This window comes from Orycteropus afer, unplaced genomic scaffold, assembly GCF_000298275.1.
Source record: "Orycteropus afer afer isolate SDZICR_OR568_19922 unplaced genomic scaffold, OryAfe1.0 scaffold00112, whole genome shotgun sequence".
Classification (NCBI taxonomy): Eukaryota; Metazoa; Chordata; class Mammalia; order Tubulidentata; family Orycteropodidae; genus Orycteropus; species Orycteropus afer.
The window spans coordinates 3,666,800-3,687,880 of NW_006921699.1; positions in this window are offsets into that span (position 1 = coordinate 3,666,800).

A 21,081-nucleotide genomic window follows, 5' to 3' on the forward strand; every position below is an offset into this window, starting at 1 on the left:
ATACATATATACATTCGTATATGTATATATTTCTGTATATACATACACATTCATATATATATTTGTGTGTATATATATATACACATTCGTATATATATATATTCATATATATACACACATTCATATATATATATATTTGTATATGTATACACAGTCATGTATATATATTCCTATATATATACACACACATGTATTTGTATATATACGTTCGTATATATATGTGTGTATATATGTGTGTATACATCTGTGTATATATATATTCATATATATACATACACACATCTGTGTATATATATATTCATATATATACATACACACATCTATGTGTATATATATTCATATATATACATACACACATCTGTGTGTATATATATTCATATATATACATACACACATCCATGTATATATATTTGTACATATACATACACACATCCATGTATTATATTCATGTATATACATACACACATCTGTGTATATATGTTCTTGTATATACATATACACATCTGTGTATATATATTCGTGTATATACATATAACACTTCGTGTGTGTATATATTCGTGTATACATACACACATTCATATGTATGTATATTCCTGTATATATTCATTCATATGTATATATATATACACACACACACACACATTCATATATACATGTACACACACACACATAAGGAGCTCTGGTAGCACAATGCCTAAAGCATCTGACTGCTGCTGGTTCAAACCCACCAGCCACTTTGTGGAAGCAAGACTGGGCAATCTACTTCCATGAAGATTTACCACCTCGGAAACCCAATGGGGTGTCTATGAGTTGGAATCGACTCAATGGTAGTGGGTTTGGTTTATATGCACACATACATATCTCAAGGAAATGGCTCACGCTGTCGCAGAGGCTGCTGCTGTTGTTGCTATGCACCATCGAGTCAGACCTGATTCATAGCGACCTCTCCTTGGGTTTCTGACGTGGGAAGTAGATTACCTAACCTTCCTTCCGAGAAGTGCCTAAGGGGTCTGAACCACCAGCCTTCTGATTATCAGTCAAGTGCCTTAGGCACTATGCTACCAGAGCTCCTGGAGGCTGGCAAGTCCTAAATCTGTGAGTCAGGCAGCAGACTCGAGACTTCTCCTGACTCATGTAGTTGCAGGGGCTGGTATACCCACAATTGGCAGGTCAGACAACTGGCTGTTGGCTCATGGGGCTGTGGAAGCTGGTGAATCCCAGAATCAGCCGGTCAGGTGATAGGCTGTTAGCTCAAGTCCCAAGAATTGGAGATCAGATGATGAGACAGATGCAGGATTCAGAGCAAGGGAGAGCCTTGCCAGAGCATCCGTATATGTGTGTGTGTGTGTGTGTATGTATATGTATGTATATCTATATCTATCTATCTATCTATATATCTATAGATTGGCTGCAGGCCACATCCCCATGGAAAATCCCCTTACACCAGAGTATGGGTGTGACTTGAGTCATGCCCTTTAGTAGGGCAGTGACTTAAGATATTGCTTGAACAATTTCTCTTAGAAAGATCAGCATTAGGCCGGTCCCCATGAGGCGGAGGTCAAAGATGTCCCAAATGTCCAAACTACCATGCCACTCCATCATTTCAGACATTAACTCCTCCTCCTCCTCCCAATAATTTCCCCAGTCTTAGGGTTCTGTATTTCGCTGTAATGCCTCACAAAACTCACAGACACCCAAGGGTTCATCTCACGTAGTAGTGGTGGAGGCTGGCAGGCTGGCAAGTCCCAGGTCCGTGAGTAGGTCTGGCGGATCCTCCCAACTCTCGGGGTTTGACGAACCTCGATCAGCAGATCAGATGACGGCTGCTGTCCCAAATCCAGGGGTGAGATGAGGATGATCCAAGACACAAAGCCGGAGCAAGAGGAGAGCGAATCTTCCCAGGAGATTATAACCTCAGGGAAGCTAAGGGTGGTGATTTGAATTATACCCTCCAGCAAGGCAGGACTCAAGATACATTCCACCTGTGTTGCCCCAACAGAATTAACCTAAATCCCATCACAGAGTTGATTGCCAGTCATTATAGGGAATGACTACTATCAGCTGCCCAGCCAAGTTGATACCTGACCTTAACTACCACAGCACCCCAAACAGGCATGGATAATGGGATTTACAAAACATCACAGAATGGAGGATAATGGCTAGAAGGGCCACATCAAGCAATTCACTGCAGATATACCCCACACTAATCTTGCCTCATTAACATACAGAGGTTAGGTGTTACAACACATAAAAGAAAAATTACATCAGATTTCAAAATGGAGGACAACCACACAATACTGGGAATCATGGTGTAGTCAAGTTGACATATGACATTAACCATTACAGGTCATGATCCAGTGTATATACTTACATATAAAACTTAACAGGAAAATTTCATGAAATTGTACTTGTCCTTACTACATGTGTTACCTTCTGATACTTTCTAGGCTACTCTATTTCACGCAAAATGAAAGCTGCTTGCTAGCCAGTAACTTTTTTTTCATAAGTCACAAATGGATGTTAACCTATAGTTAAACAAACAAACTGATCTAGTTGCTGTTTGGCTAGATTATCATGTTGCAAGATTGAGTGAAAATGTGCTCTGACCACCCCTTAACCCATCAGGGACACAAAAAAAAATGAGAAGTTCCTTGTTGATGAAATATTCAGCACTTCTACAATCAGAAAATCTAGAAAGAAGCTACTTTATTTTAGCATATTTGTAAGTCTGATGTTATGATTTAGTATTGCTTTTATTATTTACCATCTTCTATTTTCGTGTTTTTAATTTTGAAATAATTTTAGATTTGTAGGAAGCTGTGAAGATGGTACATAGAGCTTCCATGTTCATTCATTTTTCCCAGGACATTGACATATATACAATGTGTGTGTATAACTCAATGTCATTTTATCAGTTGTGTAGATTTGTGTAATGCTCACTGCAATTGAGATACAGACTGTCCAATTGCTGCAAAAATCTCCCTTGTGCTACTCCTCTGTAGTTCATGATCCGTAACCCTTGGCAATCACTAATCTGTTTTCTGTATCTACAATTTTGTCAGTTTGTGAATATTATAAAAATGGAATCATACAATATGTGACTCTTTGAGATGGGCTTTTGTCACTCAGCTTAATGCTCTTGAACTCCATCCAAAATCTTACATGTAGCCATAGTTAATTCCTTTTTATTGGTGAGTAGTATGGATATACCATAGTTTAACCATTCACCCATTAAGGGACATTTTGATCATTTCAATTTTTGATTATTATATAGATAAAGTTGCTCTGAACAATTGTATAATAAGTTTTTATTTCTTTGGGCTCCTTGGCCATATGGAGTTGTTGGGTTATATGGTAAGTATATGTTTAGTTTTTAAAGAAACTGCCAAGTTATTTCCCAGAACAGTTAGCATTTTACATCTTCATCAGGAATATATGAGAGAGAGTTTCTCAGTTTTCTTGCCAACATTTGGCATTGTCATTATTTTCTATTTTAGTTGTCTTAATAAGTGTGTAAGGAGCTGTGGTGATGCCATGGTTACAGTATTTGCTAACCAAAGCTTGACGATTCAGACCCTCCAGCTGCTCCATGGGAGAAAAATGAGGCATCCTGCTTCCATAAAGATGTATACAGCCTTGAAAACCCTATAGGGCAGTTCTGCTCTGTCCTAAAGAATAATCAACCAGGAGGAGTAATCAACTCAGTGGCAGTGGGAAATAGGTGTGTGGTGATATCTCATCATGGAATTAATTTGCATTTCCCTAATGGCTAATGATGTTGAACATCTTTTCATGGGCTTATTTGCCACCTGTATAGCCTCTATAGTGAAATGTCACTTCATGTCTATTACCTGTATTTAGAGAGTTTGAAGTCTGGAGGGAAATGTGGTAGGGAGTTACCATATATTTTGGTGCTTTTGATCCTGAATAAATACCAAGAGTTGAAATTTCTAGCCTTAGAGTATATGAACTTGAATAGATTACCTTCAAAGTGGCTATGTTAGCAAACACTTCCACCATAGTTTGTGCTTTGTGAGTACTCATTTCCCCAAACCTTTGTAAATATTTGGTTTTTCATTTTTTTTTTTTTGCCAGTTTGACAAGTAAAGATTTCACTCTGCTTTTAGTCTGCATTTGTTTGAGTACTACTGAAGCTAAGCATCTTTTCATAGTTTTTTGAACATTTGTGTTTATTCTTCTAAGAATCATTGGTTAGTCGCCTTTGTCTCTCTCTCTCTCTCTGTGTATGTGTATGAATGCACATCCAAACAGGGGGTTTAGTGAAGAGTGCTCTCAGTAACAACACCTGTTGGGGAGTGAGGAAAACAGGACTGAGCAGAGAGAGAAATTTAACTGTGATGGTACAATTGTAACAGAGGCTTCTGCCAGTCTCGCAGGGTGGAAGTGGGGGCTCTGGAGCTGAGAAGCTCTTCAGAGATGGAGGCAGGGGCAAGCCTTTTCACTCTCCATCAACCTCAAGAGAGGCCATTTCCTTCAGCTGAGGGCCATTTCTGGAGAAGAATGCACTTTGTGAGCCATCAGTAGTCCTAACAGCTAGAAGATGAGTGTTCTGGATTTACCAGATCCCAAGCAGGGCTTCAAACCAGAATGAACTGGTTTAAAGCCCTGCTTTTAAGAGTCATCCTAGCAGCTTGTTAGCATCAACTTCTGTGGTCCTTGCTAAGGTGTCAATTGCTGTAGCATGGGAAGGTGCTCCCACACCAACACACTCTCCCTATCCAACGTTGTGTTCTACCTCCTTTGATCCAGGACCATCTGATTCCAGTTCTATACTTTCTCAGCTCCTGCTGGCCACCATCAGCTGGGACCTGCAGCTCCTTCAGGGTGTAGCCCTTTTCCTCCCTTAGCTGTTCAGCACTTTACTAGCTAGTTTATGCTGTGATTTAATCCTGGTTATTAGCCTGATGTAAGGAGCCTGGATGGTACAAATGGTTTGTGATCAGTTTCTAACTTAACACTTGGGGGTTTGAACCCACCCAGTGGTACCATGCAGAAAAAAAGTCCTGGCCATCTTCTTCCTAAAGATTATGGGCAAGAAAACCCTGTGGAGCAGTTCTATTCACTGACACATGGTGTAACATGAGTTAGAATTGACTCCAAAGCAACTAATGACAAATAACAATTGATCTGGGTGCAAGGAGAACAGATGGATAGGTCCTGGGGTTGGGGAGGAATTACTAATTATAAAGACTGTGGAATCAGATGGCCATTGTTGAGGGCAATAGATGCACTGGAGAAAGACTGAGAAAGGCTGTGAGTAATGAATCACCAACTGAGGGCTAATCATAAAAGCCAGGTCTCCCTGGCAACATGGAAAGAAACTAGCTTCCTGAAATTAGGAGGCAAAGAAAAGCAGAGGATTGGGTTCCATACTCACTATAAGACTAGCAGAGCTCCAGCTGTATTGTTGTTAGGAGCTACATAGTTGCCTGTGACTCTTAATGATCCTGTATACAACAGAACAAAATGTTGCCCGGTCCTGAGCCATCCTCACAATCCTTGCTGTGCTTGAGCCCATCTTTGTAGCCACTGTGTCAATGCACTTTTTGAGGTCTTCTCCTTTGTTGCTGACCCTCTACTTTACCTTCTCCAGGGATATCCTTCTCCAGGATATCCTTCTGACAATATGACCAAAGTAGGTGAGACAAAGTTTGGCCATTCTTGCTTCTAAGGAGCATTCCAGCTGTACTTCTTCCAGGTCAGATTTATTCATTCTTCTGACAGTCCATGGTATTTTCAGTACTCTTCACCAACACAACAATTCAATGGCATCAATTCTTCAGTCTTCCTTATTCATTGTCAGCTTTCACATGCATATGAGGTGATTTAAAATGCCATGGCTTGGGTTGCAAGGGACATCAAGCTCACCTGGCATAACATACTACATAAAAACATTGTTCTACATCCTACTTTGGTGAATAGAGAGTGGAGTCCTAAAAGCTTGCAAGTGGCCATCTAGATGCAACGATGGGTCTCTCTTCATCTAGAGCAAAGAAGAATGAAGAAAACCAAGATACATGAAAACAATCAGTCCAAGGAACTAGTAGAGCATGTGATCCTCAGCCTATAGGACCATGAGAACAGAAGAGCTAGATGGTGCCTGGCTGCCACTGTCCATCACTTGGAGGGGGATTGGTGCAGGAGATCCTGGATAGAGTGGGAGAAAAATGTGGAACAAAACTCAAAGTCATAAAAAAGACCAGGTTTGCTGGTCTGATGAAGCCTGATAAGACCCCTGAGACTATGGCCTCTAGTTACCCTTCAGGTCTGAAACTGAACTCACTCCTGTGGCTTCTCACCAAACAATAGACAGGCATATGGGGTGAACATTTATATCAGGTAGATACACTCCTTGGAGTGATCCATCATGGGAGAACAGAAGGGCAGTGTTTGCACAGGGAGACAGCTTGGGGTGGGGGTGGGGTGGGGTGTGCAGTGCATGGGAGGGAAGGACACAGGGAAGAGGTAACTATAGGCGGGAAGTGGGAAGCAAGTTGTTACATTGTGGGGAATTGCAGTCAGTGTCATGAAACAAAATGTGTATGAACTGATGTATGGAAAATGAATTTAGGCTATAAACTTTCACCCAAATCACAATAAAAATTAAAAAAAATGCCATGGTTTGGATTGTTGTTGTGTTGTTATGTGCCAGTGAGTCAGACCTGACTCATAGTGACCCCTCCTTGGGTTTTCAAGGCAGTATCACTATCGACGGCACATAACAACAACAACAACAAAATCACTATGGAAGTAGATTGCTCCATCTTCCTTCCTAGGAGTGGCTGTTGGGTTTGAACCACCAGCCTTCTGATTAGCAGTCAAGTGCATTAGGTACTATGCTACCAGAGCTCCCATGGTTTGGGTTAGGCACATCTTAGTATTCAGAGTGATATCTTTGCTTCATAACACTTTAAAGAGATCTTTTGCACCAGATCTACCCAGTATAATATTGTGTCTGATTTTTTGACTGCTGCTTCCATAGGTGTTGATTGTGGATCTAAGTAAAATTAAATCCCTGAAAACTTCAATCTTTTCTCCATTTATCATGATGTTGTTTATTGGTCCAGTTATGAGGATTTTTGTTTTCTTTATGTTGAGGTGTAATACATCCTGAAGACTGCAGTCTTTGATTTTCATCAGTAAATGCTTCAAGTCCTCTTCACTTTCAGCAAGCAAGGTTGTGTCATCTGCATATCACATTATTGTGATATTAAATTATTAACATTGTTAATGAGTCTTCCTCCATTCCTCATGTTGTGTTCTTCATATAGTCCAGCTTCTCAGATTGTTCGCTCAGCATACAGATTGAATAAACATACTGAAAGGATACAACCCTGATGTTCACCTTTCTTGAATTTAAATTACACAGTATCCTCTTGCTCTGTTTGAATGAATGCCTCTTTGTCTACTTGCAGTTTCCTCATGACCACAGTTAATTGTTCTGCAATTCACATTCTTCACAATGTTACCCATAATTTGTTATGATTCACATAGTTGAATACCTTCATATCATCAGTAAAACATAAGTAAACATCTTTCTGGTATTTTTTGTTTTCAGCCAAGATCCAACTGACATCAGCAATGATATCCCTTGTTCCATGTCCTCTTCTGAATCCAGCTTGCATTTCTGGCAGTTCCCTATCAATACACTGCTGCAACTGTTTTTTGCATTATCTTCAGCAAAATTTTACTTTTGAGTGACAATAATGATATTGTTTGATAATTTCCACAGTCTATTGGATCACCTTTCTTTGGAATGGGTGCAGATATTGATCTCTAAATTCTCATCTTCAACAAGTCAATTATACCAAGGAGGATTCTGCTGTGAACAGATGAGAATCTGAAACATTGGGAATATCTGGGTCACTACACTCAAAACTCATGAAGCACCAGATTCTCCTTGAGCCTTCTAGACCCTCACAGATGTGGCTCTCTCCTCTTTGTTAAAGGTTAGTGCTCCCTCCTTACTTGAAGACAATGCAGAGTGTTTTGCATGCAGAGATCCCATGGTCCCAGGACCATTTATTTATTTATTTATTTATTTTTTTAAATTGTGATTTGGGTGAAAATTTACAGAGTAAATTCACTTTCCATACAACAGTTAACATACACTTTGTCTCATGACATTGACTACAATTTACCCCAATGCAGCAGCTCCTCTCCCACTTCCTCCCAATAGTTACCTCTTCCCTGTGTCTATCTCTCCATGCACTCCTGCCCCTGAGCTGTCTCCCTCTGCATAAACAGCCCTTTTTTTTCATATGATTGATCTCTCCAAGGAGTGTCTCTACCTCAGGTAAATGTTTAACTCATATGCCTATCTTTTGTTTGGCTGGAAGACACACAGGTGTGGGTTCAATTCCAGACCTGAAGGGCAGCTAGGGGCCATGGTCTCTGTGGTTCCACCAGGCTCTATCAGACCAGCAAACTGGTCCCCACCCTCCTTTTTTTTTCCAAATGATTTTGAGTTTTGTTCCACATTGTTCTCCTTCCCTATCCAGGATCTCCTACATAGATCCCTCTCTGAGTGGTTGACAATAGTAGCCAGGTACCATCTAGTTCTTCTGGTCTCATAGTTGTATAGGCTGCAGATCGCATGGTGTAGCAGTCACTAGGACTAATTGTTTCTGTGAATCTTTGGTCTTCTTCATTCTTCTTTGCTCTGTACGAGGAGAGACCCATGTTGCATCTAGATGGCTGCTTGCAATCTTTTAAGATCCCAGTCACTACTCACCAAAGTTATTGTTGTTGTTGTTATTTGCTGTCGAGTTGGCCCCGACTCATAGCAACCCCTCCTTGGATTTCCCAGGCAGTATCACTACGGAAGTAGGATTGCCCAATCTTCCTTCCGAGGAGTGGCTGGTGGGTTTGAACCACCAGCCTTCTGGTTAGCAGCCTTAGGCATTATGCTACCAGAGCTCCTTCACCAAAGTAGGAGGTGGAGCAATGTTTTGTGTAGTATGTTATGCCAATTGAGCTTGATGTCCCCTGCAACTATGGCCAGGACCATTTATTGAAGAGACTATTCTTTCTGTGTTAAATGGTCTTGGTATTATAATCAATTGGCCATAGATGGGTGGGTTTATTTCTAAGCTCCCAATTCTATTCCATTGATCTATATGTCTATTTTTATGCCAGTGTTACACTGTTTTGATTACTGTAGTTTTGTAATCAGAAAGTTTTCAAGATTGCTTTGGCTACCCAAGGATCTTTGACATTCCATATAAATTTGAGAATCAGCTTTTCCATCTCTCCAAAAAAGGCTGTTGGAATTTTGATAGAGACATTTAAATCTGTAGATAACTTTGGGTAGTAGAGACTGAAAAATATTAAACCTTCCAATCTATGAACATGGGATGTTTTTTTGTTTACTTAGGTCTTCTTTAATTTCTTTTAGCAGTACGTTATAGTGTTCTGTATACAAGTCTTTTGTCTAAGGCACTTGACAGCTAGCCAGAAGGCTGGCGGTTCAAACCCACTAGCCACTCCTTGGAAGGAAGGTTGGGCAATCTACTTCCATAGTGATACTGCTTCGGAAACCCAAGAAGGGGTCGCTATGAGTCGGGTCTGACTTGACAGCACATAACAACAACAATGACAACAACAACAGTGTTTTGTCTTCCAAGTTGAATTTATTCCTAGGTATTTTATTATTTTAGATGCTGTTGTAAATTGTTGGTGTTATTGTTATGTGCTGTTGAGTCATCTCTGACTCATAGCAACCTTATGTACAACAGAACGAAACACTGCCCAGTTCTGTGCCAGCCTCATGATCCCTACTATTCCTGAGCTCATTGCTGCAGCCACAGTGTCAATCCATCTTGTTGAGGGCCTTCCCCTCCTTTGTTGACCCTCCACTTTACCAAGCAGGACAGCCTTCTCCATAGAATGGTCCCTTCTGACAACATGACCAAAGTAAGTGAGATGAAGTTTGGCCATTCTCTCGTCCAAGGAGCATTCAGGCTGTACTTCTTCCAGGACAGATTTGTTAGTTCTCTTAGCAGTCCATGGTACTTTCAGTATTCTTCGCCAACACAACTCAAAAGCATCAACTCTTCTTTAGTCTTCCCTTATTCATTGTCCAGCTGTTGTAAATGGAATTGTTCCTTTCTTTTTGGGTTGTTTATTGTTGGTATATGGAAATATTATTGAATTTTGTGTGTTCATCTTGTATTCTGAAATTTTACTGAATTCATTTATTAACCCTAGGAGCTTTCTTGTGGATTCTTTGGGATTTTCTATACATATATAGGACCATGTCATTTGTGAATAGAGATAGTTTTACTTCTTTCCACTTTTATTTCTTTTTATTGCCTAATTGCTCTGGCTAGAAATTCCAATACAGTGTTGTATAGCAATTGTGAGAACAGGTATTCTTGTTTTGTTCTTGATCCTAAGGGGAAATCTTTTAGTCTTTCATCATTGAGTATGATGTTAGTTATGGGTTTTTCATAAATGCCCTTTATTATGTTTAGAAATGTTCTTTGTATTCCTACTTTTCTTGAACTTTTTTATAATAAAAGAGTGTATTGGGTCTTGTCAAAAGCCTTTTCTGCATCAATTTAGATGATGTATTTTTTCCTTTGTTTCACTGATGCAGTGTATTACATTGTCTGATTTTCCTATTGTTGCACTCTTGCATTCCTGAGATAAATTCCACTTATCATTGTGAGGAAAATAACCAAGTTAAATCCTCCACTTTTTCACTTCTGTCCACTTTTGTTCTGACACCAGTTGCCTATGCAGAACTTGTTCCTCTGACCCTAACCACCTGCAATTAGGTCAGAGCTCCAAGTTAAAGGAAATAAATCATCCAGACTAGTAAGTCTGTCCAAGATCCAATACACCAGCTACAAGCTTGGGCGTCCCCCCAATACCTTTATTTCTGACCTGGTGGCTACAAATCTGGGTTTTTTCCCACTATCCCTTCAGAATGTCAGTCACAAAGTGAGGGGTTCCCAACCACTTTCACTTCTGACTTGCTGATGCCCGCTACTCCCTTAGGCTGGAACAATTAATTAGTAGGACTACAGAAAGGGTTATACTTATGATTTCAGTTTCATTACAGCAAAAGGGTATGAGTGAAGAGACATATAGGGTAAGGTCTTAGAGGGTTACCAACACAGAGCTTCTGTGTGCCAAAAAGGGATGTGCTTCCCTCCCCTGTGCATCAATGTCTTATACCAACCAGGAAGATCATGAAGTTTCCCTGTTCATAATTTTTATTAGGACTTCCTTATACAGGCATCATTGACTGAATCTTGTTCTCTGCCCCAGGTTGACTGACATCATTATAGATCATCTTTCTGGACTGGCTAGCCTCCACCTAGGTAATGTGCCATTGAGTCGTCTCTGACTCATAGCGACCCCTCCTTGGGTTTCCAAAGCAGCATCACTACAGAAGTAGATTGCCCAGTCTTCTGAGCAGTGGCTGGTAGGTTTGAACTTCCAACCTTCTGGTTAGCAGTCAAGTGCCTTAGGTAGTATGCCACCAGAGCTGGCAGATAATGTATGAAGGCCTATAAATAAAAATCTTTTTCTACTTTTTCAAAATCACTAATTTTTCTTTCTTCTTCTTCTTTTTTTTAAACAATCAAAGCACTTTACAAAATTACTACTTTTGAATATTGATATTTTCATATGCATTTTAGAATCACCTTATTATGAAATTTCTTGAAAAATTTGTTGACCTTTAGATTTCAATTGCATTGAGTTTATAGATTATTTGGGAGAGAATTGATAATGTTATAATAAATCTTCCCATTCTTGAAAATGGTTTTTCTCTCCAGGTAGGTGATCTTTTATTATCCTTTGGTTAAGTTTCATAGTTGTACTATTCTAAGGCACACTATAGTACTGCGATCTTTCTTTTCTTCCTACCATATAGTGTAATTGGTTAGTAATAGTATATAAGAGCTATTGATTTTTTACTTTTTACCATGCAGAAGTTTGATTTTGTTGTAGTAAAATTTATGATTTCTTTACTGCTTCTGTACTTTGAGTTATAGTAAGAAAAGGTCCCCCATGGTCCGCCCCCCCATCATTATCTTGGATATTCATTCATGTTTTTTCTAATCTTGTATGATTTCCTGTTTTACTTTCAGATCTCTGATCTATTTGAAATTTATCCTGAGTTTTGCTGTAAGGAATTGATCCAGTTTTATCATATTCCTTATGACTTTCCAGTGTACTGACACCATTTTTTTTTAAAGCTTATCTTTTCTCCACTGATTTGAGGTGCTGTTTTATCATATAAAGGAGTGTAATGGATAAGGCATTTGGCTGCTAACTAGAAGGTCAGTGGTTCAAACTCACCAGCTGCTCTGTGGAAGGAAGATGGGGGTCACTATGAGTCAGAATTCACTCAATGTCAGTGAGTGAGTGAGTTTTACCATATACTAAATTTTCATGTTTCATTTTTCTCTTTGGTTACCTTGTTTTAATTATGTACCAGTTTTATACTGTTTTTACCCTAACAGTACCAAACCCACTGCCATTGAGTCAATTCCTACTCATAGTGATTTTTTTAGGTGCCATCAAATCGGCTCCAACTCATAGCAACCGTATGTACAACAGAACAAAACACTGCCTTTCCTGTGCCATCCTCACAATTCTTGCTATACCTGAGCCCATTATTGCAGTCACTGTGTCAATTCATCTTATTCAGGGTCTTCCCCTTTTTTCATTGACTCTCCGCTTTACATAGCATGATATCCTTCTCCAGGGAATGGACCCTTCTGACAACATGACCAAAGTAGGTGAGACAAAGTCTGGCCATTCTTGCTTCCTAGGAGCATTCTGGCTGCACTTCTTCCAGGACAGATCTGTTTTTCTAGCAGTCCAAGGTACTTTCAGTATTCTTTGCCAACACCACTTGTCTTGTCAGTTTGTCATATGCCACCAGTATTTCAAATACCAGCAGGATTACCCATAGTGGGCAGGTTTCAGCTGAGCTTCCAGACTAAGATAGACTTGGAAGAAGGAAGGGGCCATCCAGTTCTCAAAGAATTGACCAGCGAAAAACTTATGAATAGCAGCGAAACACTGTCTGATATATTCCCACTCACAGCGACCCTATACGACAGAGTAAAACTGCCCCATAGAGTTTCCAAGGTCGTAAATCTTTCTTGGAAGCAGATTGTTCCTCATCTTTCTCCAATGGAGCGGCTGGTGGATTTGAACTGCCAACCTTTTTTTGGTTAGCAGCCTAATGCTTTAACCACTGTGCCACCTGTGCACCTTGTTTTAACCATAGAGGCTTTATAATGTGTTTTAATATCTGGTAGTGCTCATGTGTGTGCATGCATGTGATAAGTGATTTATTTATTGTAATATCCAGCAGACCCTTTCATTCTGCAGACTCATAACTATCTGCAATTGTGGGAAATGTTTATTTTTCTTCCCTTTACTTTTCCCTCACTATTTCTCTTATGTATTGTCTTTTTATCCCTGGTCAAACCTCTGATTCTTTAACTGTATTTTGCTCTTTAACTCAACCCGTCTATTGAATCTTTTTATATTAACCATTCAATTTTTGTTAAGTTTGTTACTTTAGTCATACCCTAGTCTTTTTATTTAATGGATGTGGTAATATCTTCCCATATTTTTCTAAATAGACCAGTATGCTTTGTTTAACGTCCATGATACCTTCTGTGATATAGGATGTTTTGTGATTTGGACAGCAAGCAAGCACCATATCATGTATTTTATATGTTGTTGTTGTTGTTGTTATGTGCCGTCGAGTCGGCTCCGACTCATAGTGACCCCTCCTTGGGTTTCCGAGGCAGTATCACTACAGAAGTAGGATTGCCCAACCTTCCTTCTGAGGAGTGGCTGGTGGGTTTAAACCGCCAGCCATCTGGTTAGCAGTCAAGTGCTTTAGCCACTATGCTACCAGAGCTCCTATGTATTTTATATAGTATCAAAGTATCAAATATATGTTTGTATATATTCCATACACATATATCAAAGTAACCCTCTGGCAAGCTACTCTAGCTCTTCCTTAGCCCGGAAATCTCAGCGTCTGCAAACTTGCACCTACAATTGGTTGCCTCTGGGTATGTAGTGCTCTCTGAGCAGCCCCAGGGGAAGCTGGTCTGAATCAAAAGCCCAGAGGGACAGAGTGGAGTGATGCCGGAACCCATCTCCCCTCAGGCACCCACTTGCAGGGTGGCAGGGCATTTGTCAGTGGCAGCCGTGGGTGCTGCGACAGCTGCAAATGGGCTGCTGCTGTGGTTCGGACTACAAGCTGCAGGCTGCTCGTGGACTGCAAGCTGAGCTGTGGCTGGAGGGCTGCAGCCCAGGGCTGCCCTGATTGATGCCTTAAACTCCACACTGCCTAGCTTCCTGGCGCCAGTCCAAGCAAACCCCACCTCCCTGCCCCACAAACGCTGCCCAAACGGGCTGGACGTTTTGAGGCGCATGTTGTTGTTGTTGTGTGCCGTTGAGTCGGCCCTGACTCATAGCGACCCCTCCTTGGGTTGCCGAGGCAGTATCACTACGGAAGTAGATTGCCTTTTGCTTAGCAGTCAAGTGCTTTAGGCACTATGCTACCAGAGCTCCCTTTGAGGCACATACCTGTATGAAATATTCTTTTGATAGAAGTCCTGTTCTAAATCGTCTACTAACTGTTTTTCCTTTGAATTCATGTTCCTGTTAGCTAAATTTGTCTCTTATGTTGTTGGTATTCCTTAAATGTTTGGTGAACCATCACTGTGCATTTCTCCATAGTTGAGAGTCTTTTTGCACCTCGGTGCTGCCTCTTTATGCACAGCTTGTTTTGCAATGGCTGGGAGCCACTACTGCTGCTTGAATCGAGAAGGATGTTTTGGGGACTAATCTTCTGGGTTTGGGTGAGTCTTGTGCTCTTTCCAGTACCTGTCTAGTTGCTACACCTTGTCCCTACTAGCTAAGCTTCTGCATTCACTGCTTCTCCCTAGAGGCAGACACCCTTCACTCTGATACTTGGTCCACCAGGAGGGTGGTGGTGGGAATGTGCACAACTGAATGACGTCAGTTGTGTTCTTGCTGTACAGGGTGCCCTGATTAGTCACCCCTGACCCTTCCTACTCTGGTTTCTCATCATCAGCATGAAACATCTTTGGTTATGCCCTCAGCTTTTTTTGGCAACTAAATTGTTTTCATCTTGGCCAGTGATATTCCTCTGTAGCTTTTCAACCCACCCTTGCTTTGTTTTTTTGTCTTTCAGGGATTCCTCACATTTTGTGGTCAGCCAGAGTTTTCCTTTTTGCTGTGAGCACAAGTATATATTTATATTATATATGGCAAAACATTTGTCAATTCAATATCTTTTACAATTACAATTCAATGACATTGATTACATTTGGCATGCTATGCAACTGTTATCACTATTCATTTCCAAATTATTTTAGCACATTAACAGAAACTCTGTGCTCCCTAAATAATGACTGCCCCCTTTTCCTTTCTCTCACTCCTGGTAGCCACCAATAATCTTTTGTCTCCATATATTTGCCTCTTTCAAATAAGTGGAATCATACAATATTTATTCTTTTGTGACTGATATGTTTCACTGAATAGTAATGTCTTCAAGGTTCATCCATGTTATAGCATGTATTAGGACCTTATTTCCCTGCAGTGTCGTAAATTACCTGGTATGGCTTTTCTAGCCATAAGTCTTGATAAACTCTGTGCTGGAATTGGCCATGAGTAATCAAATAGCTCCTGATTGTTAGTTATCCACCTAGGTTATTTCTGTTGGGAGCAGCACAAAGTAATTTTCTGGGAAGTTCACTCTCTCTCAGGTATATGGAATTCTGATGTTGGGATTGGTTAGTTTGGCCACTCTGCCAGGCTCACAAGGAAGCCTCCTAGAGGCAGAAGAAGTCTTTCCGACGGCTGGCTGAGAAAGAAGTGCTGCTAAGAGAAACACAGTCCTGAGAGACACGCACTGCTGAGAAAGAGACACTGAGAGACAGGCATTGCTGGAAGAGAGACTGAGAGAAACTGTTGGCGGAGAGACAGTGGGCTGAGAGAGACTGAGCATTTTCCCTGAACTTGAATTGTAGCCTGGTACTTCCCTAATAAACCCCATAATCTGTGAGTTCTGTGTGGTCACTGCAGCGAATTATCGAACCCAGCTAAGACGTGGTGGGTGTTGTTGGAGGAATGGTTGGTGTCAGGGCTGAAGGGAGGTGGCATGTCTGGCCTCGCAGGGATAGACCTTGGGCTACTGATGGTGATTCTGTCTTCCTCTTGTGGGGTTAGAGGAGGTCAGAAGATGTGGCCTCCTTGCCTCTTTAGCATTCCCTTTATGCCTGAGTAGTATTCCAATGTATGTACATACAATATTTTGTTTATCCATTCATTTGTTGATGGATATCATGTATGTTTTTGTACTATCATTACATAAAAGTGCAGCAATAGTCAATATATAGTATTGATGTTCTGCATGTTTTCAAACTTTATATACATGACATCATATTGTGAATATATATATTATAATTTGCCTTTTTAATTCATAATGTTTTTGAAATTTATCCATGTTAATACATGTAGTTCTAATTCATTAATTTAATAGTCTTTCATTCTGTGAATATAGACAATCCCTGGATTACGAATGAGTTCCATTCCAAGTCTGTCTTTAAGTAAAATTTGTACCTAAATTTGAACAGTTAAGTATAGTTTGTATTTTATGTTAGTTAGTTGAATGTTTGTCTTAGTATATAATATATAGTATACCTTTCTATGCATTAAAAAATTTAAAGAAACACTTCTAGATACACTAAAAGATCTTTAACATAATAATACAATAATAATAATGTTCTGATATGTGTTGCAAAGTAGCTCCTGTTTGTTATTTCAAACCATCGTTATGTACCTTGAATTTTTAATATCATAGGCTTTAAAAGGAGGTTGATTCGTAGCTATAGGCTATACATAAGTCTATATAAGTTTGATGTTTATAACACAGGGACTGCCTGTATACCACAATTTATATATCAGTGCTTTTGCTTATGATCCTTTAGATTGTTTCCAATTTCCTTGATTGCAAACAGTACTATGAACATTCTTTAAAAGTTTCTTTATGAATATGTACTAGAATCTCTCTAGCATATATGCCTAGAAGTGGAACTGCTGGACTGCAGGGTATGCACCTCTTTAACTTAATTAGATTTTACCAAATTGCTCTCCAAAGTGGTGATGCCAATTTGCACTTCCACTAGAAGTGTATAAGAGACCCTATTTCCCCAGGAGCTCATCAACACTGGGTGTTATTGGATTTGTTAATTACTGCCACTCTTATGGTGATGAAATTGTATTGCAACATAAATTTAAATTGCACTTCCTGATTATTAATGAGATTGAGTAGCTATTCATTTGTTTATTGCCATTTCAGTTTTCTTGCATGTTCATATCTTTGCCCACTTTTTATTAGATTGTCTTTTTCTTATTAAAAATTTCTTTATGTAGTCTGGATACTAATAATTTGTCATATCTTGCCTTACATTGTGGCTTATCTTTTCACTTTAATTATGGTAGCTTTTGAAGTATCCCAAAACCAAACCCACTGCCATGGAGTCACTTCTGACTTATAGTGACCACCATTGGGTTTCCAGGGTGGTAAATCTCTATGGAAGTAGATTGCCCCTTCTTCCTTCCACAGAGTGGCTGGTGGGTTTGACCCACACACCTTTTGGTTAACAGTTAAATGCCTTAGGCACTGTGCCACCAGAGCTCTTTTTGAAGTATAAACTCAAACCAAACTCACTGCTATCAGGTTGATCCCGACTCATAGTGACTCCCTTTGGGTTTCCGAGGCAGTAAATCTTTACAGAAGTAGATTGCCCAGTCTTCCTTCTGTGGAGTGGCTGGTGGTTTTGAACTGCCAACCTTCTGGTTAGCAGTCAAATGCCTTAGACCCTATGCCACCAGAGCTCCTTTTTTGAAGTATAGACATTTAAAATAATTCGTTGTGAAAACAGGTAGTATATGGTTTACAATATACGTTTTAATGGTTTCTTCCTATTCTTGTACCTTATGGGTCCAGTCCCCCAACCACTAATCCTGTTAATCATTTTTTTTTAAAATGTAAACTTCTTGAACTTCTTTATGTATATGCCAACAGCCTAGTACAAATATATATTCTTCTCCATATAGATTGAAGTTATTTATTTATCTTTTCCTTTATGGTTTGTGTTGTTAGATACTTGTTTAAGAAATCATTCTTAATTTTAAAGATATTCTGCTATGTTTTCTTCTGAAAGTCTTACAATTTTGCCCTTTAAAAAATATGAATAGCTCTGGGAGCATAGTGCCTAAAGGCACTTGATTGCTAACCAGAAGGCTGGTGGTTCAAACCCACCAGCCACTCCTAAGAAGGAAGATGGGGCAATCTACTTCCATAGTGATACCACCTTGGAAACCCAAGGAGGGGTCCCTATGAGTCAGGTCCGACTCAACGGCACATAACAACAACGACAACAACAATTGTCTTAGTACTATTTATTGAAGTGTCCATCTTTTCTACTTGAGTTTTTTTTTTTTTTTTTTTAAATGCTACCTCTTGTGGAATATATATAGCTCTCATCTATACAGTGGGTCTGTCTCTGGGCTCTTTACCAAGTTCTATTGGTGTTCTTATTTATCCCTGCAACAATACAACTGTATTCTTTCTTTCTTTACTGAAGAGATCACAGATTTTTCTTCTTTAATGTGCTAATGTAGTGAACTACATTAATGGATTTTCTAAAGTTTATATGTGCATTACTGGGATATAATATTACCTTTCTTGGTTATGAAGTGTTATCTTTAACAAACTGGTTTGCTAAAGTTTTATTTAGAATTTTTCTGCCTATTGCTCATAAGCAAGATTGTCCCATAATTTTGATTTCTTTTACTGGTCTCATTTGGCTTTTGTTTCAAGGGTTTACTAGCATCTTAAAATACATTGTAGAGTTTTCCTTCATTTCTACTTTCTGAAACATTTTGTAGAAGATAGAATTGCTTGTTAAACTGACTGGGCCTGGTGTTTTGTTTTGTTTCTGTGAGTAGATTGACTATTGATTTGCTTTCTTTTATAGGTTTATTTAGGTTTTCCATTTCTTCATGAGTTAGTTTTGGCAAATTATTTTTCTAGGAAATAATCCATTTCATTTAAGTTTTCAAATGAATTGCATAAAGTTGTTTACAGTATTGTTATTATTTTTAAATCTCTGTTAAATCTATGATAACTATGTCTTCTTTTTCATTCCTAACACTGTATTTTCTTCCCTGATCTATCTTGCTGTGGATTTGTCCATTAGGTTTTGCAAAGAAATAGCTTTTGTTTTTATTAATCCTTTTAATCATTTTTATTAAAACAATTTTCTGATCCTACTCTCTTTCTTGCCTTCAACATTCTTTGGATTGACTCAGTTCTTTTTGTAATTAATAGAGATGAATGTACAGATATCTGATGTGCTGCCTTTTATTATTTTCTAATGTAGGCATAGGAGTTTCTGGGTGGTGAAGATGGTAAAGTGCTGTACTACTAACCAACTGGTTAGCTGTTTAAATGCACTCAGACGTGCACTGGAAGTAAGGCCTACTGATCTGCTTGTGGAAGGTCACAGTTGGATTTTCATTTTTTTATGTTGAGGTGTAACCCATACTGCAGACTATAGTCTTTAATCTTCATCAGTAAGTGCTTCAAGTCATCCTCACTTTCAGCAAGTAAAGTTATGTCATCTGCATATCACAGGTTGTTAATGAATCTTCCTCTAATTCTGATGCCATGTTCTTTTTCATATAATCCAGCTTCTTGGATTATTTGCTTAGCATACAAATTGAATAAATAGGGTGAAAGGATACAACCCTGATACACTCCATTCCTGATTTTAAACCATGCAGCATCCCCTTGTTCTGTTTGAATGACAGCTTCCTGGTTATGTACAGGTTCCTCATGAGTACAATTAAGTGTTCTGAAATTCTCATTCATCTCAATGTTATCCAAAATCAGTTATGATCCAACCAATTGAATGCTTTTGCATAATCAATAAAATGTAAATAAACATCTTTCCAGTATTCTTTGCTTTCAGCTAAGATCCATCTGACATCAGCAATGATATCCCTCATTCCACATCCTCTTCTGAGTCCAGCTTGCATTTCTGGAAGGTCTTTCTCTGTCAATATACCACTGCAACCATTTTTTAATTATCTTCCATAAGATTTTACTTGCATGTGATATTAATGATATTGTTTGATAATTTCCTCATTCTATGGGATCACCTTTCTTTGGAGTGGGTACAAATATAGATCTCTCTCAGTCAGTTGGTCAGGTAGCTGTCTTCTAAATCTCTTGGCATAGCTGAGTGATTGCCTCCAGTGGGGCATCTGTTTGTTGAAACGTCTCAATGGGTATTCCATCAATTCCTGGAACCTTGTTCTTCACCAATTCCTTCAGTATAGCTTTGACTTCTTCCTTCAACACCATTGGTTCTTGATCATATGCCACCTCCCGAAGTGGATGAAGAACTACCAGTTCTTTTTTGGTACAGTGACTCTGTGTATTCCTCCTATGTTATTTTGATGCTTCCTGCATCATTCAATATTTTGCCCATAGAATCTTTCAGTATTGCAACTTGAGGATTAAATTTTTTCCCCAGTTCTTTCAGCTTGAGAAATGCTGAGCATGTTCTTTCCTTTTGGTTTTCTAACTTCAGATCTTTGCACATTTCAGTATAGTAATTGGCTTTTTCTGCTAGAGCTGCTCTTTGAAATCTTCTGTTGAGCTCTTTTATTTTGTCATTTCTTCCATTTGCTTTAGCTACTCTCTGCTCAAGGGCAAGTTTCAGAGTCTCTTCTGACATCTGTTTTGGTCTTTTCTTCCTTTCTTGTCTCTTTAATGATCTCTTGGCTTTCTTTATGGGTGATGTTCTTAATGCCATCCCATGATTCTTCTGGTTTTTGATCATTGGTGTTCAATACATCAAATCTTTAAATGATCTCTAAATTCAGGAGGGATATCATCAAGGTCATATTTTGGCTCTTGTGGACTTGTTTTAATTGTCTTTAACTTCAAGTTGAACTTGCATATGAGCA